The sequence below is a fragment of the Heterodontus francisci genome, chromosome 47 (assembly GCF_036365525.1).
Source record: "Heterodontus francisci isolate sHetFra1 chromosome 47, sHetFra1.hap1, whole genome shotgun sequence".
NCBI classification, from domain to species: Eukaryota; Metazoa; Chordata; class Chondrichthyes; order Heterodontiformes; family Heterodontidae; genus Heterodontus; species Heterodontus francisci.
Window position 1 is genome coordinate 13,187,829 of NC_090417.1, and position 27,998 is coordinate 13,215,826.

A 27,998-nucleotide genomic window follows, 5' to 3' on the forward strand; every position below is an offset into this window, starting at 1 on the left:
ATTGTCTACTTCCACCACTGAAATATAGTTTGTCGCCATCCGTGTCAGTCTATCTGCTGCTGAAACCCTTGTCCATGCTTTTGTCAACTCCACTTTCGAAATTCCAATGGTCTGCTGGTCGGCCTCCTATCTTCCAATCTCCATAAACACCAAAACTGCTACTGTTATGTGAGTGTTTCTATTTTTCTTTGCAAATAGTGTTTTAGGAGCTGATATTTGAATTGTGGACTGAGTGAAGTGTGCACAGACTGCAAGGCACCTGTTTCCAAGCAGCTCAACAGAAATGACAGGAAGATTTCTGACTGTCACAAGACTTGATTGGGGTTTCAGTTTCACTCTACATTGTGAAAGAAGTGTGTGCTGGACCTGGCTGGGACCTATTTTGCAGACCAGAAAAAATACCTACTCTCTGTGAAAGATGACTTGCCTCTCTTGGAAAAAGAAATCCTACATTTGAGGCGTGGCTGTGGTCTACCTGGAGAAGGAAAAAAACCCTGGAAAGAGAAAATACCCAGGAAAAGAGGAGTTGCTGCTCTCTGTGGAGGAAAATGGGCGGCACAGTGGCGCAGTGGTTAGCACCGCAGCCTCACAGCTCCAGCGACCCGGGTTCAATTCTGGGTACTGCCTGTGTGGAGGTTGCAAGTTCTCCCTGTGTCTGCGTGGGTTTCCTCCGGGTGCTCCGGTTTCCTCCCACAGCCAAAAGACTTGCAGGTTGATAGGTAAATTGGCCATTATAAATTGCCCCTAGTATAGGTAGGTGGTAGGGAAATATAGGGACAGATGAGGATGTGGTTGGAATATGGGATTAGTGTAGGATTAGTATAAATGGGTGGTTAATGGTCGGCACAGAGTCGGTGGGCCGAAGGGCCTGTTTCAGTGCTGTATCTCTAAATCAAAAATCAAATCAAAACTGCTTTGCAGAGAGGAAGCCCTGCATTTTTAAAGGGTAGCAGATTTCTATTGCCTCCAGTCTCTGAAGAATCCTTGCCTCAAGAGTGATTCCTGTTGCCTCTTGTGGTTTGGAAGATCCCGAAACCTCAAGAAAGCTTCTATTGCTAGACTGCTACTTTAAACCCAAGCTGACCTGTTGCTTACACCCTTTTCTGAAATGCCTGTGTGACACCTGCTGCAGACAAATTGCCTTGAAAGCCTACCCATCGCAGATTGTTCATCAACCTCGCCTGGAGAGACTTCAAGTGGCATCCGACTATTCGACTCCGGACACCCAACCTGACCGGAAACATCCTTCCAGAAAGGGATAAACTCAATCATTTATTTTTTTCCTTTTTATTCCTAAGAAACAACTGTAAAGCAAAACATCCCTTTTCCCTTTGAATGTATGTGTGTGTGCATGAGGGTTGGAAAGAATAAGAAGTTTTAAAAGAAGCTTTTTCACAGAAAGTGTTATCTCATTATGGTTTAAGGCTGAGGTCCTCATGCTGGACGATGTTTACATGGCCACCAACCATCCTCTGATATCTCAATGAAGTAATGATTCTTCAGGAGTGTTGGCAGGTAATTCCATTGTCAGCAGCATTACAGTGGGCATGATAGAGAAGTGGTTATGTTACTGGGCCAGAGGCCTGGATTAATAAACCAGAGAACATGAGTTCAAACCCACTACAGCAGTGTGAGAAATGTGGAATGCAAAGCCAGTATGAGTAAAAGTGACCATGAAGTTGTTAGGTTGTCATAAAAACCCACCTGGTTCACTCATCTCCTTCAGGAAAGGAAACTTGCTGTCCTTATTGTCAAGAAAACAGGCTATGTCAAATGAGGATTTTGAATTGATTGGTTGGAAACCTACATTAAACTTAAAAAAAGGAAAGGTGGAATATTACAGACAACATTGACGAAGACTTTGCCACAGCTAAAAATGGCCGCCACCATTTGCATTTGACCACCTTTCACATTCCAAGGCATCAAAGTGGAGGCGCATGTCTGACTAGCCTATACCCAATTAACCCTATTGATTTCATTCGCAAGCCATTTGAAGCCGTCCTGGGGCATTAACCATGAAAGGGCGAACCCCTCCAGGAGTAAACCTTAACACCATGAGACCTGAGAGAGAGATTGAAATTCCTAAACTTGAACCACATTGGAAGGTACCAGAGAATACACAGACAGTCATGTGACTGTCTGTCTTTCTTTGTGAAAACTGGTGGTTTCCATTGGACAAGTCAGACAAGCGAGAGACTCAATCCTTGCAAAAGCCAGAACGGCTGTCTGTCTGTCTCTCTCTCCAGAAGACCTTTTTTTATTCATTTATGGGATGTGGGCATCGCTGACTAGGCCAGCATTTATTGCCCATCCCTAATTGCCCTTGAGAAGGTGGTGGTGAGCTGCCTTCTTGAACCGCTGCAGTCCATGTGGGGTAGGTACACCCACAGTGCTGTTAGGAAGGGAGTTCCAGAACTTTGACCCAGTAACAGTGAAGGAACGGCGATATAGTTCCAAGTCAGGATGGTGTGTGGCTTGGAGGGGAACTTGCAGTTGGTGGTGTTCCCATGCGACAGTTGTCCTTGTCCTTCTAGCTGGTAGAGGTTGCAGATTTGGAAGTTGCTCTCTAAGGAGCCTTGGTGAGTTGCTGCAGTGCATCTTGTAGATGGTACACATTGCTGCCACTGTGAATCTGTGGTGCAGGGAGTGAATGTTCAAGGTGTTGGATGGGGTGCCAATCAAGCAGGCTGCCTTGTCCTGGATGGTGTCGAGCTTCTTGAGTATGGTTGCAGCTGCACCCATCCAGGCAAGTGGAGAGTCTTCAATCACACTTCTGACTTGTGCCTTGTAGATGCTGGACAGGTTTTGGGGAGTAGGAGGTGAGTTACTCGCCACAGGATTCCGAGCATCTGACCTGTTCTTGTCGCCACAGTATTTATATGGCTACTCCAGTTCAGCTTCTGGTCAATGGTAACTCCCAGGATGTTGATAGTGGGATTCAGTGATCGTAATGCCATAGAATGTCAAGGGGAGATGGTTAGATTCTCTCTTTGTTGGTGATGGTCATTGCCTGGCACTTGTTTGGCACGAATGTTACTTGCCACTTATCAGCCCAAGTCTGGATATTGTCCAGGTCTTGCTGCATTTCTACAAGGACTGCTTCAGCATCTGAGGAGTCGTGAATAGTGCTGAACTTTGTGCAGTCATCAGCGAACATCCCCACTTCTGACCTTTTGATGGAGGGAAGGTCATTGATGGAGCAGATGAAGATGGTTGGGCCTAGGACACTACCCTGAGAAACTCCTGCAGTGATGTCCTGGGACTGAGATGATTGACCTCCAACAACCACAACCATCTTCTTTTGTAAACTGGTGTGGGGCATGTGAATCGAGCTGCCGGCTGCTCGATCCAAGACAAAGACCCTGGGAAGGAAGCCCTCTGCTCAACTATCTCCAAGAATACCTAACAACACAGGATTTCAGGACCACAAATTCAATCGGAAGACGACTGAAGCTACAATACACCACAGACAGTGCATTATTTTTATTTTTTCTGCACTCTAATCCAATCCAAATCTATTTGTCATCAATGTAATCTATTTGTGTGTGTGTGATTCTTGTGTGTGTGAATTAAAGTGTAGCGTAATTTTATTATTTTATTTTGATTGAGTTTAGATTTTTAAGTATAATAAACTCACCTCTTTCTTTTTAAACTCAAGAAAACCTGTCCGATTGGTTCTTTTACGATCACAACAAAGGTCCAAAGTAAAATACTCACCAAAGTGGTAAGCACATTCATTGTTTCAAAAGGAATAAACGCTGTTGCGGTCAAATAAGAGAAAGGACAAGAGGGGAGCCTTGTGACCCCTCCTAAATCTGATCGGAACATTACCCAGTCTGGCCTATATATGACTCCAGTTTCACACCAATGCGGTTGACTCTTAACCGGCCTCTGAAGTAGCCGAACAAGCCAGTCGGTTGGATCCAAAACTGCGTGTGGTTCAAGAAGGCAGCTGCCAACACATTTACAGGGCAACTGGAGACTGGCAAGAGTCAATGATACCTGGACTCCATGGTTCAAGCTTCAAGGTAAGATTAAACAAACTAGGGTTGTATTCCCTGGAACTTTGAAGGCTAACGGGTCATTTGATCAAAGGTCCCAAGACAGTAAGAGGAAATGATAGGGTAGACGGGGAAACGCTATTTCTGCTGGTTGGGGAGTCTAGGACCAGGGGGCATAGTCAAGAAATCAGAGCCTGACCTTTCAGGAGTGCAATTTGGAACCGCTTCCACACAAAGGTTGGCAGACGTTTGAAATTCTCTTCCATAAAAAGCAATTGATACAAGATGAATTGTTAATTTTAAAACTGAAATTGATAGATTTTTCTTAGCCAAAGGTATGAAAGGATATGGGGCAGAATCCCATGGAGTGAGGTTGCAGATCAGCCATGATCTCCTTGAATGGGAAAACAGGCTCGAGAGGGTTAAACGGCCTCCTCCCGTTCGTATGTTCCAATAAACACCAGTTTTGTTCGCGCTGCCAACATCCCAAGAATTAATTTACAAAAATCTTCAGGAAGGAATCACCTTAACTGTTGGCCCAAGGACATTGAGGTTAATTGTAGCACCCATGCCATCGCATCTGTGAGATCAACTAACTTAACACAGGGCGAGGGAGCAAATCATGTACTTTCCTGCTGTGTACAGTGTATTTTTGAACCGTGCAATCCAGCCACTTTTATCAGTGAGTAACACAGCATGTGAAGGAACCAAGACAGTGTGTCAAATTCAGGAAAGAATGCCAAAGCTCTCCCTTTGATTCTCTTACTTCCTTCAGTTTCTTAATTTGCTGTCTCATGCTTTGATGAATCATTTCTGTTTGAGAATCTGCAGTAAATACCTGGAGTGTTTTATCCCATTTTCCACTCCTTGCATTGACAAATATTTAAATCCCTGCAACGTGCACTATTGCAAGCCTAATGGTTTAGCTTGCTATCCTCCTCAGTGGCTGGAGACCCAACACAAAAGCTGGTCGCCAATCTCACAAACTTTTTGTTAAGAGGCACTTATAGAAAAGTGCAGCACAGCACACTACACAGGGATGAGTGTAGGCCTGCACAGAGTGACCTCCTGATTTCAATCATCTCACAGTTGCCAAGTGGATGCGAGGAACCTTCCCATAGGAATTAGAGAAATTAGTGTACAGAAACAGGCTGCTGATCCTAACCATTCCACATTGGTGTTTATCATCCCTGTGAGTTCTAGTCCTAATCCCATTTTCCAGCTCTCTTTCCAAATGCCTTTCTTTCAACGAACTACATAACTTATCTTCAATAACGATGTGGTATCTGCTTTCATCAGCAACTCCACTATTGCATTACATAGCCTTACAACTCTGAATAAAAAAACTCCTGCTTTCTGTCTTAAATCTCTTACATTTCGTCTTGAATCCATGTTCTCACATTCTAGACCCTTCAACAACTGGAAATAGACTGGTTCTCTCAACTCCACTGCATCCTTTCTTAATTTAAGCATCTCTATCCAATCACCAAATAATGTCTTTGTTCTAATAGAAAGAAAGACTTGCATTTATATAGTGCCTTTCATGACTATCATGACTGGTAATGTCACGAGACGAACAATCTAGAACGAAGGTGAATACTCAGGTGACATGGGTTCAAATCCCACCATAACAGATGGTGAAATTTGATTTCAATCAAGAAATTTGGTATGAAAAGTTTGTTTAATGATGACCAGGAAACCATTGTTAATTGTTTTAAAAAACCATCTACTTCACAAATCTCCTTCAGGGAAGGAAATCTGCCGTCCTTACCTGGTGTGGCCTCCATGTGACTTCAGACCCAAAGCAATGTGGTTGACTCTTAAAATGGCCGAGCAAGTCACTCAGGTCAAGGGCAATTAGAGATGGGCAATAAATGCTGGTCCAACCAGTGATGCCCACATCCCAAAAATGAATTAAAAACCTCAAAATGTTCCAAAGTGCTTTAAGTCAATTAAGTGTTTTTTTCAAAATATAGTCACTGTTGTAATGTGGAAAATGCAGCAGCCAATTTATGCATAGCAAGCTCCCACAATTGAGATAATGATCAAATAATCTAGTTTTCGTGATGTGGACTGAGGGACAATTATTGCCCAGGACACCAGGGAGAACTCCCCTGCTCTTCGTAATAGTTCCATGGATCTTTTACATCCAGTTAAAAGGGCAGATAGGACCTGAGTTTCATGCCTCATCCAAAACAGTAGCTCTGACAGTACAACACTCCCTCAATACTGCACTGGAGTCCCATTTTTTTGTATTTGTATTTCCTGATACGAGGCAGTATCCTCGTGTGAATGCACTGTACTCTACTTATCTCAACATTTATCCGATTTGGAGCCCAAATGGAAGAAAGCCAATGTATAATTTTAACAGGGCTCCTTCATTTGTTGTTTGGAATTTGTCTGCATTCCTTGTTTTCGCTGGGGAAGAGACAGCCCCGAATTGTAGATTGGTTGACATCCCACAAACTGAGATTAGTGACTGCAGGCCCAGAGGTGCAGTGAGCAGCAAAGTTTTCCAACGAAAGGAGGTGAATGTACAGTCGGCCACACATGCAGCTAATGCTGCATCATGAGCCCCATTGAGGCACATATTATTCTCTGTAAAATGCAGCAACAAAGGATTGGGTGTCACTGCAGTTTCAATGTGGAATAGTATGACTGGTTTCAAATCAGGAGATTTTAGCACCTGGCTTCACGACTGCCACAAAACCTTGCCAAAGGTGGGGGGGAAAATTGCTGCATGAACACTGATTCTGTGGCACAATTTTGAGAGTGATTGCAAGGATATGATTCTTCTGAGGGATTACAGCACCTATTAAGCTGAGCTTCTGACTTACAATTTATGGCGTCAGCTTAATCCCTCAAGGTTTTGCTGCCTTGTAATAAGTCTGTGTGTCAGTCTTTGGAGGCCCAGGGTACAAGGAACAGCACAGCAATGAGCCTGTGTGCTATGCCATGTGAAACGCGGTGTGTTCATATGCAAAACACACTCTGTTCTGTGCATTACCTTATCTGTAACCCTCTGTGCAGAATGTTATCCTATGCATAACACACGCCATACTTTGTATTACCTTCTGTGCAACCCTCCACCTTGTATGTTATCTATGAATAATACATTCCATACTGTGTGCTATCCCATGTCTCACATGTGCCAGCTTGTGTGCTTTCCCGCAACTAATATACTCCATCTGGCATGTGTGCTCTCTATATGTAGTATTCTCCAGCCTGCATGTTACCCTGTATATTAGTATCGAGTTGGGGGCTTGTCCTTCAGATCTAGAAACCCAGGTGAGAAACCATTAATCTTTCAGTTCTTAAAAACTGAACAGGGACCAGCAGAACATTTATTGTTGAAAGCAAAGAAAGGTGCTTTGAAATATAATACTGTGATGCTGGGTATTAGATATTCATCTACCAATGTCAGTATTTACAGTGGTATGGGAGAAGAAACTGTTCACAAGTTGATGGGTGTAACAATGGTAAAATCAGTGATTTACACTGATTCCCAAGAAAGTGGCACCACATTTAAAATTACAGCTCGAAATCAAATTGTAGAGCTGGGAAGCATTCATAAAAAGACATGAAACTGTTCCTGTACCCTCCCCTTCAAATGAATAACTGGAATTAGTTGACAGTGAAAGAAGTGTTGCAAGAACTGTTTCATTGTTTAGAAATATTACCCAACTATATCTTATTTGAGAAGTTCCAAATGCTGAAGTTTCGCTACATAACCATATTGCAAATAGAGTTAATGGGACATTATTTTTCATCAGATTTTGATCTTATATACATATACAGATACAGAACTTCAGACCTACAGATTGTTTTCAGTGACCTCAGGGCTGGCAGCTGGAAATTATAGGTGCAGTTCTCTGACCAGAGAGGATGCTGGTTTGTGCATGCTACCATGTTGTTGAAGTACTCCACTCAGCAAGATCTGAATCTCACATTTCTAAAATATTGACAGACGCTAAGAGGGTAACCAATCTTCTACCTACAGGAGAGTGGACAGGTGGGACAGACTCCCCAAAACGTAACTGATTTGTGGACAATTGACACTCTTAAAAGGGAATTAGATCTAAATGTGTTGAGTGCAGAGATTGGCAGCTGTACAGTTATTACCAGTGTTGCTTGACTTATCGTTTAGGAAAGGAATCTAGTTTAAGCGATCAACAGGTGACAGTGGGGTGAGGGTGGAGGGGTGGGAAGAGCAGGGAAGGGGCAAATCGACTGGAGATGAAATAAATTTGGACTCTGGATGGAGTGCAAATAATGGGCCAAATGACTTTTCTCACTCCTGCTGCACTGTTGCAGATGCCGTCTTTCAAACGTTGATGAAACGTTTCACCGTGGTTCCCTCTGCTCTCTCAGGTTGGTGTAAAAGATCCCGTGGTACTATTTTGAAGAAGAGCAGAGAGGTTCTCCCCGGTGTCATAGACAATATTTATCTCAACCAAAATCATAAAAAAAACAAGTTATCTGATCAGGAATCTTTTCTCTTTGATATTTTGTCAGTGACTCACTCAGTGTGACAAGTACCTCGAGGTAGGAAGGGAATTGCCTCTTACACCCATCTGCAGGGCAAGGAGGAGAGATGGATGTTTACCCCTCCACACCCTGAGTAGGTGTTTCCCTGTCGGACCGAGAGATGCCAGTGGGACCCGCTAATACCCCCTTCTTCCCCTCCGACCTCAGCCTTTCTGTGACAACCCCCGGATTCAAACTGTCTTCGCCGGATCGGAGGCTCCATCACAATCTGACCTTCAAACACTCGGGCCTGATGCAAAGAGTAGTTTTGTGTGTCGCGTGATATGCTGTGCATTCCGAGCGACTTGATACCAAAATGATAAGCACGCAATACTTGGAATGGATTATGTTGTAAATTATGAATTGGAGAACAAGCTGAGTTTGGACTCAGGCCTTTGAATAAAATGAGCTGACTGCTGATTAGTTGACTTGGAATCATAGTAGAACCATAGAAAAATTACAGTGCAGAAAGGGGCCATTCAGCCCATTGTATCCATGCCAGCCGAAAAAAATCTAAGCGTCCAATCTAGTCCCATCTTCCAGCACCTGGTCCACAGCCTTGCAGATCACAGCATTTCAGGTGCAGGTCCAGGTACCTTTCCAAAGAATTGAGGGTTTCTGCCTCCACCACCGATCAGGGCAGTGAATTCCAGACACCCAGCAACCTCTGGGTGAACAAGTTTTTCCTCATGTCCCTACTAATCCTTCCACCAATCCCCTTAAATCTGTGCCCCCTGGTAATTGACCTCTCTGCGAGGGGAAACAGGTCCTTCCTGTCTACTCTATCTCGGCCCCTCATAATTTTGTACACCTCAATTAAGTCACCCCTCAGCCTCCTCGGTCCTAAGGAAAAGAACCCTAGCCTGTCCAATCTTTCCTCATAGAATCGTTTAGCACTGAAGGAGGCCATTCAGTCCATTGTGCCTGTGCTGGCTCTTTGAAAGATCTATCCAATTACCTCTCTCACCCATACCTTCTCCGCAGCCCTGCAGTTTTCTTTTCCTTTTCAAATATTTATCCAGTTCCCTTTTGAAAGTTACTTTTGAATCTGCTTCCACCGCCCTTTCAAAGAACTGGACAGCACAGGAACAGGCCATTCGGCCTCCAAGCCTGCACCGATCTTGACGTCTGTCCAAACTAAAACCTTCTGCACTTCCGGGCTCTGTATCCCTCTATCCCCATCCTATTGTATTTGTCAAGATGCCTCTTAAACGTCATTATCGTACCTGCTTCCACCACCTCCCCTGGCAGCAAGTTCCAGTCATTCACCACCCTCTGTGTAAAAAAACTTGCCTCGCACATCCCCTCTAAACTTTGCCCCTTGCACCTTAAACCTATGTCCCCTAGTAACTGACTCTTCCACCCTGGGCAAAAGCTTCTGACTATCCACTCTGTCCATGCCGCTCATAACTTTGTAAACCTCTATCATGTCGCCCCTCCACCTCCGTCGTTCCAGTGAAAACAATCTGAGTTTATCCAACCTCTCCTCATAGCTAATGCCCTCCAGACCAGGCAACATCCTGGTAAACCACCTCTGTACCCTCTCCAAAGCCTCCACGTCCTTCTGGTAGTGTGGCGACCAGAATTGCACGCAATATTCTAAGTGTGGCCTAACTTAAGGTTCTGTACAGCTGCAACATGACTTGCAAATTTTTATACTCTATGCCACGACCGATGAAGGCAAGCATGCCGTATGCCTTCTTGACTACCTTATCCACCTGCGTTGCCTCTTTCAGTGACCTGTGGACCTGTACGCCCAGATCTCTCTGCCTGTCAATACTCCTAAGGGTTCTGCCATTTACTGTATACCTCCCACCTGCATTATACCTTCCAAAATGCATTACCTCACATTTGTCCGGATTAAACTCCATCTGCCATTTCTCCGCCCAAATCTCCAACCGATCAATATCCTGCTGTATCCTCTGACAATCCTCATCACTATCCGCAACTCCACCAACCTTTGTGTCATCCGCAAACTTACTAATCAGACCAGCTACATTTTCCTCCAAATCATTTCTATATACTACAAACAGCAAAGGTCCCAGCACTGATCCCTGCGGAACACCACTAGTCACATCCCTCCATTCAGAAAAACACCCATCCACTGCTACCCACTGTCTTCTGTGACTGAGCCAGTTCTGTATCCATCTTGCCAGCTCACCTCTGGTCCCGTGTGACTTCACCTTTTGCACCAGTCTGCCATGCGGGACCTTGTCAAAGGCTTTACTGAAGTCCATATAGACAACATCCACCGCCCTTCCCTCATCAATCATTTTCGTCACTTCCTCAAAAAACTCAATCAAGTTAGTAAGACACGACCTCCCCTTCACAAAACCATGCTGCCTCTCGCTAATAAGTTTGTATGTTTCTAAATGGGAGTAAATCCTGTCCCAAAGAATCCTCTCTAATAGTTTCCCTACCACTGACGTAAGGCTCACCGGCCTATACTTTCCTGGATTATCCTTGCTCCCCTTCTGAAACAAAGGAACAACATTGGCTATTCTCCAGTCCTCTGGGACCTCACCTGTAGCCAATGAAGATGCAAAGATTTCTGTCAAGGCCCCAGCAATTCCTTCCCTTGCCTCCCTCAGTATTCAGGGGTAGATCCCATCAGGCCCTGGGGACTTATCTACCATAATGTTTTGCAAGACACCCAACACCTCCTCCTTTTTGATAATGAGATGACTGAGACTATCTGCACTCCCTTCCCTCGGCTCATCATCGACCAAGTCCTTCTCCTTGGTGAATACTGATACAAAGTACTCATTTAGCACCTCACCCATTTCCTCTGGCTCCACACATAGATTCCCATCTCTGTCCTTGAGTGGGCCAACCCTTTCCCTGGTTATCCTCTTGCTCTTTATATATGTATAAAAAGCCTTGGGATTTTCCTTAATCCTGTTTGCCAATGACTTTTCATGACCCCTTTTAGCCCTCCTAACTCCTTGCTTAAGTTCCTTCCCACTGTCTTTATATTCCTCAAGTGTTTCATCTGTTCCTAGCCTTCTGGCCCTTACAAATGCTTCCTTTTTCTTTTTGACTAGGTTCACAATATCCCGTGTTATCCAAGGTTCTGAAAACTTGCCAAACTTGTCTTTCTTCCTCACAGGAACATGCTGGTCCTGGATTCTGATCAGCTGACGTTTGAAAGACTCCCACATGTCAGATGTCGATTTACCCTCAAAGAGACGCACCCAATCTAAATTCTTCAGTTCCTGCCTAATATTGTTATAATTAGCCTTCCCCCAATTTAGCACTTTCACCTGAGGACTACTCTTCTCCTTATCCACAAGTACCTTAAAACTTATGAAATTATGGTCACTGCTCCCGAAATGCTCCCCCCACTGAAACTTTGACCACCTGGCCTGGCTCATTCCCCAATACCAGGTCCAGAATGGTCCCATCCCTAGTTGGACTATCTCCATACTGTTTCAAGAAGCCCTCCTGGATGCTCCTCACAAATTCTGCCCCATCCAAGCCCCTAGCACTAAGTGAGTCCCAGTCAATATTGGGGAAGTTAAAATCACCCAATCAGGTGATTTCAGGCAGCATATTCCAGATTACAACACTCACTGCGTGAAAATATTCTCTTCTCGATGGTTCTTCTGTCACTGAAAACAGAGTAGGCAGGCGGAACACCTCTGTTAAATGTTCCTTCACCTGTGCTCCAAGGAGAACAACCCCAGTTTCACCAGTCTCGCCACATATTTTATTTTCTATTCTATTTTCAAACGGCTTTTAGATAGGTATATGGATAAAGGAGAATGATGGGGTATAGATTAAATTGTCCTTGACAGAGGACAAAGGATCGGCACAACATCGTGGGCCGAAGGGCCTGTTCTGTGCTGTATTTTCTATGTTCTATGTTCTATGTTCTATTTATCGCGTTGTGGGAGCTTGCTGTGCACAAATTGCCAGTCGCATTTCCTGCATGACAAACGTGGCTACAGTTCCTTAGTAGCTGTAAAACATCATGTAACTTCCTGAGATGGTAATGGACGGGCTGTACAAACGCAGGTCTTGATTCTTTGCAGGAGATTATCTCCCTTTGAAAGTGTCTCACAAGCCCGGTGTTTGAGAGGGGCTGCAACATCTCCACAGCTCGACTGCCACTTTTTCATTGAGGTGTGCCCAAAGACAATGAAACGGAAATATGACCACGTTGCTAAACTCCTGGGGATTGGAATTCCTTGCTGTTTAGGCATTCGTCCTTCCCCACAGTATCATCCATGCACTGGACAGCTGCGATCGTCTGGTCGCTATCTGCTGACAAGTTTCCCAAGACCATGTTAAATTGCAATTATACTGCCTTGAAAAATATGATTTAGAACGCCAAATTAGAATTTCCACTGTCGGATAATAGTCTCGAGTAGTGAGTTAATCAACTGTCCGTCTCAAGTGTTGTACCAGTTGCTACCGAGTTTGCCTGGCCCAGCACTGTGTGAACATGCCAGTGACAGATTTCATACCTGGGTTATGTCAGTGTCTGTTTTTTTTTCAGCTGTCAGCAAATATTTTCAGACAAGACCCCCACTGTGCAGATTGGAAATGGTTCTTGGAGGGCAGATGAACTGAGGGGAAGCGGAAAGCACTGTGAAATCAAACCATTTGGTGAAGGTCGGGAGGTTGCACCTGATATTCGAGATAAAGCTTTGGCCCTCAGATAGAGAGCGAGGTAACAAGTCCCAGAATGTCAGGTTGTGGGGGGCAGAGAAAAGTCGGGAAAAAACCATCAAGCCCGAAACAAAACGATTCCGCGCTTAAACTGCACGTGTCGTGATTCCATTGATGGTAATGAATCATTTATTTCAGTTCGGGTTCGATCAGTTCAACGGAAAATCAAGAGTCCCAAATGTTGATGATACTGATACGGCGAGTTAACAGTACAAGGTGTAAGTGAAGGTGGAATCATGAGAAAACTCAGAACAGAATACACTCACAGCGCGAACACATTCCCTGCTCACCAACTGATGGAGAAAGGAATAACAGCCTTGACCAAGGGACATATTGCTGTCCCTCAGTTTTTCTCCGTTAGTTCCTCCATGTTTTATGCCTTACCCCTTCCCTTTGTACGAAACCCTGTCCGTTTGCATGACGTTGTTTCTCACAGAGGTCAAAGAAATGTTGTAAATAAGTGCAGCATCTGCGTTGTTTATTTTGTAAAAATATGCAGGCGTTTCGATAAAATAGAAACATCCAATGTTCCTATCAATGTTGCTTTGAAAAATCACCGTTCAGGGTTACTGGACAAGCTGTTGGAAGAGTGCGAGCGGAGCCAGTTCCCCTGGACGCGACCCATTCCTTCCTTAACTAAGAGCAAAAGACCGCGGCTGCTGCAACTCTGAAATGAGAACAGAAAGCGCCGCAAATGCTCAGCAGATCAGGCAGCATCTGTGGAGAGAGAAACGGAGTGAACGTTTCAGGTCAGTGACCCTTCATCATTTCCTGATTGGAATTGAAGTGTTCTTTGCTGAAAGGTGATCGACCTGAAACATTCGCTCTGTTTCTCTCCTCACAGATGCTGCCTGGCCCGCTGACTATTTGCAGCATTTTCTATTTGGAGTGTTCTTGTGGCGTAGACCAGGAGGAGATTTAACTTAACCAGACTGGATATGCACAGTCCAAAGGCTGGAAGGGAGATGGGGGGAGCAAGGAGATCTCCTTTGCATCCTATGTGCAACGAAATCTCAACTACTTGGACCTGAAATTACACCGCGGAACGCGAACATCTGAAATTCCTCTCTGCGCGATTTTAGAAGGGTTAAAATGAATGGTTTGAAACCTCCACTGAAAGCCAGAGCGGGAAAGCTGTTTCCCAACGAGCCCACCGCGTAACGTAAGGGTCACTCTCTTTTTAACCAAGTTTATCATTGTGTTGCAGGTAACACAGAAGGAATATTCCATCGTGGGGGAGCGGGATGCTGGGATAAAGATCACTCCAGTCACTTTGAACTCGTTTCGGATGAGAGTGGGAATGGACCGGTTGCAATCTTTCTGTGAAGGTGTTGAGTACTCGGCCGCTGTGCTGATGGACCAAGTTTCCCTCAATCCACCCAGCCCCGTAAATTCTGATTTGCCTGGCTTTCCAGATAGTTTATATTTGAAAGTATATTTCGTTAATTGAACAACAAACTTGGTTCAGAAGTGCTTGTAAAAACTTTGGAGGAATGAAGGTGAAATGATTATTTTGGACGGAAAGGACACAACGCTTGGACAGTCACAGATAGAAAGGTGCTCCTTTTCTCTTGTAGTGAGCCTCCCTCCACTTCACCCCCCGCCCCCCCCCCCCCCCCAAATAACCACCATCTTCACCCTTCCCTCATCTCCGCTCTCCAGACCTTCCAAGACGTTGTAGAAGGTTGTCATTTTTTTTCCCTTGATGACACGGAGCAAAAGAGCAGTCAATGACCAGCCGAGCACATGACCGAGATGGATGTTTTGTTTATTCTTTCATGGGATATGAGCATCACTGGCAAGGCCAGCATTTGTCGCCCATCCCTAATTGCCCTTGACAACTGAGTGGCTTGCTTGGCCATCTCAGAGGAGAGTTAAGAGACAACCACATTGCTGTGAGTCTGGAAACACATGTCGGTCAGACCAGGTAAGGACGGCAGATTTCCTGCCCTGAAGGACATTAGTGAACCAGATGGGTTTTTGCTATGACCGAGTCCAGCTTGCAAATCCACAATTTTGTTTTGATTAATTAAACTTATTAATTAATTTAATTTAAAATCCACCAGCTCCCGTGGTGGGATTTTAACCCGTGTCCTCAGAAAATTGGCCTGACCCTCTGGATTACTAGTTCAGTGACATAACCAAGGCCACCAAACAATGGCATGCAACATCCCCACCTGCTCTGTATTTACACCTGGCTCAGATCAAGTTAGTTCGACTGAAAAATTCAGTTTATAGAATTCGGCATGGAATTAACATCCTCCAAGACGAGAACAGCCTCCACTTATCCCGTCCCGCCCCAACCGGGAAAGAGGGAGCAGAATCTGCCAGACTCCATCAGAAATTTCACATTAACTCCCGGATTTTTTTTTTTCACTCTCGGGCAGCTGTTCCCACGCGAATAAGAGAAAACTAAGTAACATTTCTATTTCGGTGATCCGAAAGCGCCCTTCGTTTAATTAACAAGAAATTTCCGTCACTGGGGAACAGTGAATTGCACGGAACCATTCAAAGCGGAACACTGGCAGTGCTTCGGTAAATTTCAGTTGGATATATCAGAGGTAGCTGGAGGAACAGGCAAACGGCTACGTGTAATCAGTGTAATCGTCGTAGACGGGGACGCACCCAAAGCCTCATCTATTCTGGTTTACTTAAACTTGATTTTCTTTTTAATGTCCCTTTCGATGAGTTAATGCAATTTCTGAAACATCCCTATCATTTTGGTGTGTGCAAGAGCCTGTCAGCCAAAAAAAAAAGGTTCTGGTAACTCTTGGACACGAGTCCTGAGGCGTTTACATGAGATAACTTCATCAGCCCTACTAACATTAATGCTACTCGTCTCTTTGTACAACCAATATGACTTGAAAATGAAAGGAAGCTGGTTATATATCCTCGACCCCATATTAGGAAACACGGTGGCAGTTCAAAGTTATTTTTAAATGGGGGAGAAAGGCACTTGACAGATGCAATATATGCAAATCCAGGGCTGAAAGCGCAAATTATCATCTGCAAACACTGAACAGTAATTCCATCTGCCCCAGCACCAGCCTCTTGGCTCCAAGTCTCATAATGAGTTTTCTGAATTGCAAACTGACAGACATCTTAATCAAGTCAAATCCCCGAAATTAATTCGTGATGCGCGATGCAAATGTGCCTTTCAGTCTCCTCCCCATTCAGGTCTCCACCTTTTCTGTTTGCTAACTAGTCCAATCAGCTGGTAAATATACAGGGTCTTCTACTGTAAAAATCCAACCTGCCTCAGAAGTCATCTCAACAGCAAATGTGACTTTTTAATAATTGATACACGCCTTAAAAAGGCTTATTTCTTTGAAATCACATTCTAACTTTGCAAGTCTTTGCAGTAAAAGTAGATTCAGATTGTATTGTTCTGCTGATTGAGTTGTGGGTCGGGCTGATGCAGGTAAAATACATTTTTTTTTATTTTGGTATTTATGTTGCGCGAAATGGGAATACTTTAAAATAGTCTGAACAACGGGATATATTTCAGAAGTGATTTTCCTCTTCCCTCATTCTCTCCTGAAATCGGTGATTTCTCGCTGAGATGGGGTGTTATTGGTGGTAGCTCAGTGAAGTGGGCACTGAACTCCATGTTGCTGAGTGCTGCAAGGGGATTCCATCGTGGAGGTCCTCACTACTGCCCTCAATCTCAGTCCACACACATTGGCATTCCAATACTGGGCGGCTGGACAAGTATCCCGAGTAAAACTCTGCTCTGACTCTTCTCCCCGCTGGCTGGGGAAATTCGCCACTCGTCAGACCGCCAGGTAGTTTTTTAAGCTAAAACTTTTTTTTTCAGGATCACCCGCCTTTAATTCACTTCCCTCCACCGCTGTAAAACCCGAGGGGCCCATCGAGGCGAGTAAACTCCCTTCCACGATGCCATCAGTACTCATGATCAAACAAAAATACTTTTGGAAATAGCCCGAAACTGCCAGGGCAGAAGGCTGTTCGTCTTTCTGCTAACTTGGGCCCGGTTTGATTTTGAAAGGCTGTCTCTTTTCAGTATTGTGAAGGATAGTTATAAAATGGTAAATCTCACAATAAGCAGTGTGGAGTGGTAATATTTGGTAGGACTGGATAAAATATACAATGAATGGGGAGCCAACCAACAGAGACAGGTGCCTCAATACTGGTTAGCATCTTGCACTGTGTCCCTGATTCAATAGCGGAGGCAGATCGTCGCTATCTGCAATATTGTCGACATATGTCTGACATCAAATGTACACAGTGGCAAGCGATAGATAGTTGTTGTCTGACGATAAGTATCACGTAGCTACTGGTCTTGCAGGAAATGTTGCCACAGATTCGTTGCTGTCCCTTTCCAATAAAGCAGATTTACAACATAGAGAACAAGAGTGAGACTTGCCCCGTGTGCGTGCCGTAATGTTTCAGCAGCCGACAGCGAAATGTTTTCAGATTTTTTTCAGATTTCTCACAGCGAAAAGATTTCAGTCCAAAAACATAAACGAACAGCCAGGCAAATCCCAACACGTGTAAAGGTGATATCACATTCTGACAGTATCCTGATGATGTGGGAGTTCTTCCCAGGTCTGAGATTATCTCTTTAAGCAGGACTGGTCGTCAGAGCAGATATGTTCAGGTCTGCTTGTGCGGCTCTCCTCACGCCTCTGGACAGATAACCGAATCCCACCAATGTGAAACAATCTATAAATTTAACTCTTCTGTTCTTGATGATAATCACCCTGTTCGCACAAGAACAAGATACGAACCCACATGAAAATTTCAGAAGTTGGAACTGGTGTTTGTGAACGATGGTGAAAAAATAACGTGGAAAGACATTTTGAAAGTCGCTTTCCTGTGACCGTGAGCAATTGCACCGGCTGGCGATGTTTCCCCAGCGTTTTAACGCTATTTTGTCCTATTTGCAGGATTAAGTTCTTCGAATGGAATTTGCGTTTGGCACGGTTGAACTAACCGACACAGAATGTTCAAAGCAGAAGCTGAGCAGTTTGGGGGAAGCGACGGGTTTGGAGGTAGAAAACTGTTACCGACAGCAGGAAAAGTGCGGTAAGGAAATAGCGGCAGTGTCTTACCTCGCCCATACGCGTGAGAAACGGGAGGAGGGGTGGGGGGGGGGGGGGTGGTGAACGCTGCAGTCACACCCCAGTTAAGAACAGGAGTCCTGCTGAACCCCCGAGACAGGGCAAGAATCCTTTCAGCATATTCGGCTTCTTGCGGTGTCGCTTTGGAAATGAGCAGCCGAAGTGCAACGAGTTTAACATAAAACCTGGATAATTAATGCAAGCTTTGTGAATTCAAAATGCATGGGCCGATTCATTTATGACATTAGGTAGAATTAGACAAGGCTTGTGGACCGGTCGGGCCGAAAGGCGTGTTTTTTGTGCTGTAATTTGTGTGCCGCCACAAGTAAAAATAATTCTTGTGTACTTTGCGCGGGAAATGGTAATTTGGTTCCAAAGTGTGATTTATTTCGTTTCAGACTGAAATGTTACTGTTGCAGCTCTCTATTCAATTTAACCTTAAAGATTCCTTAAAGATTCCTATATAACCGCTGGCAGAAAATAGAGACATTTGTAACAGCCCAGTCAGTCCATGAACAAACGCCCGGCTATGGAAAGAAGGGACCCCCAAACAGGAATACATAGGTCCCAGGAATGTAGACACCCATCTGGACCAAAGGAGAGACGAAACTGGAGTAAATAATATACAGTATTTCCGAACATTCAGAGTCGGGTTCCCATTCACAGCATGTTAAAAAGCGCAGACTGCATAACAAGTACTTGAGGCAAACTTTGTGCCTCCAATAAATCTTTTCAGTACCAGGGATGGAGATGAGCAAGTACTGACGTCTCGTTTGTTTGTTTTTTACGAGACTCCAGATAAATGTGAAGGGTCTTTATTTATAGCGGACACCGCGTTAACCTGTTGTAATTATCATCAAGGCAGCGTTGGGTTACGAACGTGACTGAATTTACTGGCTGCTGATTTTTTTTTTTTGCCAGCCCTGTCATAAATTAACCGGGCACATCTCAGCCCTGTTTGTTTGCAGCTCAGTAAAACACCACTCGCTGAACTGGTGTCAGCTGAGAGACTTGGCAAAGACTCCACGGCGCCCAGATGTAATACAATACGTTGCACCAACAAGTTAACCTGCCGGTCCATCCGATAATTTAATGCGAAGATTACATGTCAGAATTAATGTCATATAGTTAATGTTAGCAGGTTTGGGGCTCCATCCCTAAGACTTTAATGGGCCCTGTATTGTCACGTTAACCTCTCATACGGTCCAACTTTTCCTGTTGTCCTGAAGCAATGGGACATAAGCACTCCGTAAAATACAGTGCCAGATTTTATATATATATATATATATATATATAAAAGCGTTGGGCTTTTTAAAATGAAATTGATAAAATATAGTGCAGTTTCTGTGATGCAAATTCAATCAGTTTCGTCTGTCGTAGCTTTCACTTAATCTCTTCTCATTGCAGCTGTTTTCATTTGAATTAGTCCTCCAATTATATACAAAAATAATTAATAAATACAATGTTTGTACAGCATAGTTTACCAATTACAGCACGTCATTAGTCACCGTGTTAGTGACTTCATAGGCTTCACAAATACATCGGTCCGTTCGATCAGAATAAGAATTTCGAAACATTTTCTGCTCGCCGGGTTCTGCCTTGTAACTGATCGCAATCAGAGACCGGGACCTGGAAACTTAGCGGGTGAAAGGACTTTTACCAAAATCACGGCGGAAGCTTCTCCAGAAAAAAAGTCACTGCAAATAAAAAATGTGCTGCTGTTTAAGTGAATATTGCATTGCACTGAGGCAGAAAGACCCGTTGGAGAGAGATAGATTTGAAACGGACATCTTTCACATTTAAAACGGGGCAAAGACCGGGGTCAAGATGCACAGCATTTTTCATCGTTTTATTCCCCGGCTATTTCACGTTCCCACCTGGGAAGCCTCCAGTCGTCATTGTTCCTGATATCTCTTCACTTATACGCTTTGATAGCAGCGGGCTCTGCACCACATCGCGTTATCAGAACACAAACGGCTGCATCATCTGTAAGTTTATGACTAACAAATCAGCTGGGGTTTTGTTGTGCGCTCAGCGCTGAGCCGCTCTCGGCCGGGAATAAATTGGCCCTGTGTTAAGCTGGCACTCGACTTTTGAACTGAGCAGCAACTGCGACTGGACGAGCCTCGCGGAAAAGTGCAGGACTCCCAGCAACTCAACAAGATGGCAAGGCGGCTTCCCAAATAGCGGCAGAATGGAACTTGAGAAGCCAAAGTGCACTTGGCGAAAAATCAAGCGCCGAGAATCCGAGCAAATCGCAGGAGGATGGGTGGGGAGATAGTCCATCCTTATTTGTGATCATTTGAAAACGTATTCATATCATTGAAAGGGTTTTTTGTGTGTGTGTGTGTGTGTGTGTGGCGGGAGGTAGGAGAAGGGCTTGAGTTGGTCGCATTGCTAACGAATGCTCCAACCAAGTCTTGTCTCTTCGGTTCTAAATGCATCAAACTGAATAGGAAATGTCCAGACACTGTGGTTAAAGATGTGCAAGGAAGTTGAACATTGCATAAGATCAGAGGAGGAACGTATTCAATGCAGTTCTGACCCGGATCAACAATTCTTCACTGAGACTATGGCGAACATCGAACGGGCAAGAAGTGGAAACGACACTCTGACGTGAAAAAATCTTGCCGAGCGAGGAGCATCGTTAACCAGCTGCCCGGTAGTATCACTGCAGCTTTAGAGAACGAAATGCGTCCCCATTCAAAAAGATAGCAATACTTGGACATTAGTTTCTCAGGGTCATCAGGGGCTGGGGTCAAGCTCGGTAATTCATTATTTAATCGAGCTATAGTTCCAAAATAACTATTCTGCAAGCTCCAATGCGAGGAGGTCCCCTCCCGCCCTTTCTGCACAAAGTTCATTCCGGTAACGGCGAGAATTCAATGTCGTTTCCCTCCCGCCCCCCCCCCCCCACCCCCATCCGCCTCTTCAACACCCCCCGCGCCCGATTCAAGTATCAATCTTCAAGTATCCATCTCCGTTCAATGAAAAGTCCCGGTTCTCGATCCAGCACACCCACAGCATGGGGCAAACGGAGGGAAACAAGACTACATTGGCTAACTCTTTGGGATAAATGTACTGCAAAATTCTGCCATTCCGCCTGACCCTCGGTGTATATTGTGGAAAAACGAGTAAAAGAGCTGGACATCCAACAGCAGTGTGAAAAAAGGAAAATAATTCAAAATATTTGTCTTTATAAGTACAGATCTAAAGGAGAAGGTGCAGATGAGATTTACCAGAATCACAGCGGACATGTGGGCCTTCAGATGTGGAGAGAATACAGAACCTGGGACTGTTCTCCCGAGAGTAGAGAAGGTTACACGGAAATTTAAGAGAGGTATTCGAAATTCCCAGGGACTTTGCTCGAGAAAATACGGTGAAATTGTTTCTATTGGTAGGAGAGTCGGTCAGTCGAGGACACAGGTTCAAGATCATTTTAAAAAGAATCTGGGGAGGGGGAGATGAGGAGAGGTTTTTTTTACTCGAGTTATTGTGATCCGGAATGCACTGTCTGAAAGGGGAGTGGAAGCAGATTCAATGTTCACTATCAAAAGGAAATTGAATAGAGACTTGAAAAAGCGAAATGGGGAAAGGAATGAGGACGAACTGGAGAGTTCTTGCAAAGAGCCGGCACGGGCATGAAGGGCCAAATGGCCTCCCCTCCTGTGCTGCATAATTCGATGATTATCTAGCGCTTCATCACTTGGCCCAAACGTCCAAAAGCCAATTCACACAATGAACGGGCATTCTAGGGCAGAACGGCTGTTGTGAGGATAAGGCTTGGAAGATGAATGATTCCTTTCTGTCCATTGCCTGACCCATTCTTTCTCCCAACTTTCCAAAGAATGCTTGACCAAGATGTGAAACCTTGACCCCAGGAGCAACATAAAGCAGCCGGCGTGCAGCACAGACCGCTGCCCTGTCAGCTGCCTCAGTTGGTGACTGCCAATCCACGCATGCATTTTGGGTCTTGTTTCTTCCTTCTGCACAGCAAGAGGAAGAATTCAACCGTCGCTCTGTGTCAGGTCACCAGAAAGTACAGCGTTACACAAGCAGATCTGGGGTGGTTTGAAAATTCCCACCTTGCAACATTCAGGAGTTTCTGGCTGAAAGGAAGGAAGCTTGCTTTCACCTGTTTTCACACTGTTTTCCTCTCCCAGCCACCACACTCTCTAACCAGAACTAGAGAGGGGTTCTTGAATTTGGAGGGCTCAGTTGGCAAGCTGACAGCACCAATAAGGAAATTCCTTCCAAACAATCGTCCGTTTAGAGAGCCAAGCGAACACATTGTATTCTTCAATCATGCCAAAGGCTTAGGAGCGTGACATCACCGTTTTGAAAGCGCGAACTATTCACAGTAACCCTCCGCCCCCAAGAATAAATCTTATAACAGCTGGGTATTGTTGACATTTGTAAATCAGCCGAGTCAGGGGCGCCTATCTTCCAGATTCTGAGTATCCTTTGTAGGTTGACAACGAATTTTAAATGGCTGAATCTAACTCGATGATAGCGGTCTAGTTTCGTGCACAAACTGTCAGCTTATTCGCAGTGCAATTCATTGAACTTTGTCCCGTTGGAACAAAAATCGATGGAATTAACGAGATTATAAACAGGGTCTATGGCAGCAGGTGCGTCATTGTGTCCACATATGAAGCATAAAACGTGATCAAATTGTTAGTGGTGAGACCGACACACCAAAACAACGCGACAAAAAGCAGCAAGGCACGCTTCTCGGCCCTAACACTGAAGTTCATGACTTTCCGTGTCTCGGTCACGGTGTGTACCTATTTATTGGCGCTGCCTTTAAAGAATTTCCCCATATTTGCTTCAAGACTGTGAGAAAATATAGGGCGGAAATATCTTGCAAGTTCCAACTGAACTCAGATGTGCAGGGTCATGGATCGAGGAGAGTTAAGGTACTTGCATGTTTGAGACCCAGTGATATCAGTGCTGGAAAGTTCAACTCCCTGCACCCTCTCCGACAGCTGCTCATTCATTGACACCCATTTGCACCAAAGCGTCACAAGTCAATGATTATTGGCAGATGATGGAGCCGATGGAAGATTGCGCCGCCTAACGATTCTTGTGCCCAGGAACCACAAGTCACCAATCCGTCGAGTGCATAGGCGGGATTTCCTTCGACCAGTTCCCTGCCTCCTCCTCCTCCTCCCCCACCCCCGCCCCCCTGAGCCAACTTGCTTTATTCCAACCCTACTACTATTTGTCCAAATGGACAGTAAAAGGAAACAGCCGCCCCATCGAATCGGCCAGGAAAAGACTGAGCTTTGGAATTAGCAACTGGGATTAAGAGGACCGAGGGTGCAAATCGTTTCAAGGAGAAGGGAAAAAAGCGGTTCTTTGAGGGGGACGGGGAGGGGGGGGGGGCTGTGAAATCTCTGAATGGACCATTTGAAGACTGTTTTTTGATCGGAAACCTTGCCCCTTGTTCAAACTGGTGCAGCATGGCAGCGACTTCTCTGAAATCATTGCAAAACTCATCTGGGAATAGTAGTTCCTTCGGGATCAGGCACTTAGCTGGGACGCCAAACAGCGAGAGTGGAGGTAAGAATGTGAAAGAGAGCCAGGCAAGTGCTGAGGCTGCAGCTACCTTCTGCAGAGTTACAACGAATTGTTTTAAAGGCTGCATTGTTATGTTTCAAATTCTGTCATGATATCAACGCGCGATTAAAGCTGTTGACATCGTGCTTGGTAATCCATTTCTACTGCTCGAGTTCTCCATCTTTCAATTTGATCGAACTGATTGATTTGCAAGTTTGTGTTTTAAATTAATCTGATGTGTGAAATTAACTGTGATTTTTTTTGGAGGGTGGGGGGGGGGAATGCGGGTGCGGGACGGGCTCGCTATAGATACTATTTGGACTTTATTCATTTTGGTTTACAGCGCAAAAATGGAAGTACGTATTATTTACACACCAGGCATACGTTTAATCCCGATTAATGAATTGTACCATTCACTACAAACACAAAAAATTGATTCAATTTGGGAATAACTGGAAAGAAGCTTTTTGTCAGAGCCTGCCGTCAGTTTCTCAACTAATCTGCGATTATTCTGAATCCTTTTCGCATTATATACTAACCCTGGTCAGAAGTTAGCAATCTTGGTCACATAAATAGTAACCCCGGCCAAAATACATATAGGTTATGGTTATAATATATTAATCCTGGTCACAAGGCACAATCCACAGTTATACTAGTCATGGTCCCAATATAATAGCCGGGGTCACAGTCATGGTAACCCTTGTTGGAAAGTACTCGTCATGGTCAGAATGTACGAACCCTGATCATATTGCGCGAAAACTCCAGTTTGATCACATTAGGCTGCGATACTTTCTCAAGAAAATTACGGAAAATACTCCAGCGTTGCAAGGTAACATTTTACAAGGCATATGGAAGGATGGAATTTTTCAAGTCGGTACAAAGGTGCAGGTGGGAGAATTTGCGAACAATTCCCAACACGAGCACCCCAACAACCCGGCCCTATAATCTCCCAACACTGCAAAGCAACTTCAATCATGCGCAACACAAATATTTCTATATTTTCAATTAACTGGAGGGGGAAAAAATTAGGAGGGTCTCTCTGCGAAAAGGGCCAGAAAGGAATTTCACCGCTCGCATGCATACTGCTTCAGACAGAATCAGCACCCTTTTTAAAAAAAAGAGAGATATTAACATTATCATTCAGATTATTGGAATATGCACAACGGAGGAAATAAATTGCAGGACTTTTAAGATATTAATGAATCGAAAAAGTCTAAATTAAACTGCACGGATCAAGTAAAATGACCCGATCTCCAATTCTGGGAAATCTCAAATGTGTAACCGTTCTCAACAACAGAAACGCACCTTTGAAAAACGGATGTTTTAAATTTTTATCCTTAATCGGTCTCCCTTGATTTGGATTATTTGAATGAGAGATGTAAAAGAACTGGGTTGCTGCTGCAGAAACAGAAGCAGGTCTGTGCTGTTTATTCTGTTCATTGTTCAGGATTTGCAACTGTATAGACGGGGAAAATTAACATTAAAAACTAAACATCATACTTTCTCCAAGTGGAAATAAACCCGGGAGGCCACGAATCCTGCTTATTTAAAGTCTATCCGCAAAATTTTGTTTAAAATTGGATTTTCCAGAAACTATATATTGCACGGCCAACCGAAGTTGATAAAATACACATCACCTTTCTGGATTAATCTATCGTTCAGTTTCTCAGTAAAGCTGAAAACCCCATTACTGATATTACGAGTGAACAACATTTGGAAATGTGTGTAGCAATGGTAATGTCCGTTGAGTTAATTTTGATAATCTGAGGTTACAATTTGAGCCATAAATTCCTCGTGTTGATTCATTAATCAAACTGTCTTTGAATATTGTGAAAACAGTGGGTAGCCGAGTTTCCAAACTGTAGAGTGACATTTAAAAAATAATCGTCTTGGTAAAATTGCAAGATTTTTACAAATTGGGAGGAAGCTAAGTGACATATGGCGTGACTGAGACTTCTGTCAATGATAAGACTCTGAGGAAGCTTTGGATGTGACACAGTGAGGGAGGGAGAACAGCACTTTCTCATTCCGCCTGTTGTGTTGCTCACCCTCGGCAGGAGAGAGCGAGCAGCTCCAGCGATGTAAGTCCGACGACTCGGGCTCGGAAGACAGTTCCGCCAAAAAGAAACAGCGAAGGCAGAGGACTCACTTCACCAGCCAACAGCTGCAGGAACTGGAGGCGACTTTCCAGAGGAACCGCTATCCAGACATGTCCACTCGAGAGGAAATAGCGGTGTGGACAAACCTCACCGAGGCGAGGATCAGGGTAAATATTGTAAAGCTGCAAACACTTCCATTCTTAATCGGAGATCCGAAAAACAAGTGCAGTGGCGACAACTGCAATGTTGGTTCGGCTTTAAGACATACACCGAACCTTTAAATTTCGTTACTTAACAGCGAGTGAGTGAGTGATTTAAAAAAAAATTCTTTATATTTTTACTGTCAAAGTTGTTTTCAAAGAAAGGAGCGTACTTTGAGGAAAAAGTTTCACTGGAATTTCTTACACAAGTGAACAAGTCGAAGTGAAACCTCTTAAAATCAGGGAATCGATTGGAAATTGCAGTAACTTGACTGAGGAGAGGGACATGCAGTTCCGAAGTCGCTCAGATTACTGTTCGTTTATTCAAAGCAGTTACTCTGATCGTTTTGCACTCGAGGTTTGCATTGAATTTGAATCCAGCTCTTCCTTAAACTTTTTTTTATTGAGTTTAACAAGACCGCTTCCGAATGAGCTTGAAACTGCTTGGGTAAAGCAGACACTGTATTCGTGCTGTGTGTATCCGCACGAGTGGACAGATGCTTGTGTTTGAGCACTCACTCAGTGTTTCTGTTGAGTGTGTTTGTGTTTCTGTGTCACACATTATGTGATAAAAAGTGACATACAGAACCAACAATAGCAAACCCATTGCATAGTTAAAATGAAAAGTTTAGTACAATTAAGATGTGATTTTTTTTCCCAGATGGAGCACATTTAATGTCATGAATATGCACTGAAAATGAAACTGTTTTTTATTTTTCGGTTTGGGTAGGTGTGGTTCAAAAATCGCCGAGCCAAGTGGAGGAAACGGGAGCGCCACCAGCAAGCAGAACTCTGCAAGGGTGGGTTTGGAGCGCCCTTCAACGGCCTGGTGCAACCCTATGAGGACGTCTACTCCGGCTATTCGTACAATAATTGGGCCACCAAAGGACTGGCCACCAACCCCATCTCGGCCAAGAGTTTCTCTTTCTTCAATTCCATGAATGTCAACTCTCTGTCGTCGCAAGCCATGTTTTCGACTCCCAGCTCAATACCTTCCATGACTATGGTCCCTTCCGCTTTACCTGGCTCAAGCTTGAATAATTTGAACAGCCTCGGCAGCCCTTCGCTGAATTCGGCGGTCGCTGCCACTCCCTGCCCCTACGGATCTAGCTCCAGTCCATACGTGTACCGGGACAACTGCAACACCAGCTTGGCCAGCCTCAGGCTTCGAGCCAAGCAACACTCTTCTACCTTCAGCTATGGGCCCATGCAGAACCCAGCATCCAATCTCAGCCCCTGTCAATATGCGGTGGATCGACCAGTATAAACAGGACTTGGGATTCGACACGTCGCTTGTTAGGCCAACAAACTATCTGGGCGGGCGGGCGGCTGGAAGAGGGCAATGTCGTCTCCCCTACACGAACATAACGATCATTGCCCTCCCCAGTCTATCATTTGTTAATTTGAAAAGTGTCAGCTACTCACAGCAAAATGTACCTCCAGAGCTACAGCGCGCTCTGTAATTAATATCATCCATCACTGAACAACCTCCTCTCCAACCACTCCCTTTTGGCCCATGCAGAAGTAGTCGTTTAGCTACTTAAAAGTGGCAAGGAAATGCAAATAAGTGGTCAAAATCCCAACCAAATCTGTTTTAAAAAAAAATTACAACTTATAAACGATAAGTGGAAATTGACCAGATCAGTTGAAACGGGATTTACTCAAAACGTATTTTTCAAATTTAACCATGAAAGTTACTGCTTTCAACCACATTGAGAGATGGGGTGGGGGGGGGGGGGGGACGATATCCTCTGGGTGGTATAAGTAACGGCCCCTTCTCCCATACCTCTCCGCAACAAGTCCTTTCTGAATTCGCACAGAATCAACCACAGCAACCACCAACACCCCCAC

General features: G+C 44.4%; 1 pseudogene; it reads left to right on the forward strand.

Annotated features, from left to right (window-relative positions):
- The first annotated feature begins 1,605 nt into the window (after positions 1 to 1,605).
- On the forward strand, positions 1,606 to 27,414 carry LOC137357160 (pituitary homeobox 3-like; annotated as a pseudogene).
- Positions 27,415 to 27,998: the final 584 nt, after the last annotated feature.